Below are 1,239 nucleotides of genomic sequence, written 5' to 3'. Positions count from 1 at the left end.
AGGGCAGCCCTGCGCCCGCAGCTCGTCATCGTTAGGCAAGCGCCGTCTGGAAGCCAGCATTTCTAAACCGGTATTTTAAAACAGGTCCGTAATTCTGAGGACTGAATTCCAAAAGACAGTGCTAACTTACAGATATACATATTATTAAAATAGATACTTCTTTAGTATGTAATTTGCCAGGAAAGCTTTTCTATAGGCATAATAAGTTTGGGTTTTAATTGTGCAAAAAGTGTCCATATAGCGGGTGCATATTTGCCTTTAATTTGAAGATTTTAGGAGGATGGCTAGTTAAAAATGAAGCCAAAAAAGGTTTTTCAGCCATTGGCCAGCGAATCTGAAAGTGCCCCCTGGAAGAACAGCTACCCTTGAGTGTAACCCCTGCACAGCAAGGCATTTTCAGGGACCCCAAACTGACAAAATGTATTTCTGTGATCTATGTCCTGTCTCCTGTGAACTCTGATGATACAGGAGAGAGCCGAGTGCTCTGGTATGGGTTCAAAGACATTTGCTGACCACAGGGAAACAGGCACTGCCACCGTCCCATCCCACCACAGGCCCTGGAGGCTGTTGGCCAAACCTCCGCTTGCACCTCTGTGTTTGGGCCCTGCCCTATGCAGCCTCCTCTCACTCCTCTGGGAGTGTGAGTCTCCCAGCTCATTGCTCCAGGCTCTCTTCCAATAATTCATATCTCTTCCCCACTCCCAGCCTGGACCCAGGCTCACCCACCCGCCTACCCTTTCCTCTCACCCCTACTCCCAACTCATGCACCTTGTCCAGCCAGTCCCAGTTGTTTTTCACTTTCTCCAGGCAATAATCAGCAGCTTCCATTGTGCTTCCCCCTCATCTTTGTTTCCTGGGGCTCCTGCATCAGCTTCCTCCTCCTTTTGGTCCCCCAACATCCCTGTGGCCATTTTGGCCAGTCTCCGTGACCAGACTCTCTCGTGCTCCCTTCCACCTCCCGGCCACCAGCAAGGAGCCTTTCCTCACCCAGTCACCCATTTCTTCAGCTCCTCCCTCCGGGACCCTTCCCCTCTCTCCTGCACTTCACCTGGGGAGACTCACCTCCCCTCACCATGCACAGGGGGAAGTGAAAGCATGCTCTCACGTCCCACATCATTAAATTTTAATGGCTAGAATTAAATTTTAATGTTGTGGGATGTGAGAGTTGTAAATTTTGTCTTAAATTTTGGAAGGGAAGCTTCTGTCCAGATGCAGTCTGGCACATGTTCAGCGCGGGTG

This window comes from Aptenodytes forsteri, unplaced genomic scaffold (genome assembly GCF_000699145.1).
Source record: "Aptenodytes forsteri isolate BGI_AS27 unplaced genomic scaffold, ASM69914v1 Scaffold342, whole genome shotgun sequence".
Taxonomy (NCBI): domain Eukaryota; kingdom Metazoa; phylum Chordata; class Aves; order Sphenisciformes; family Spheniscidae; genus Aptenodytes; species Aptenodytes forsteri.
The sequence above is the reverse complement of the archived record's forward strand: the minus strand, read 5'-3'. Positions refer to the sequence as shown.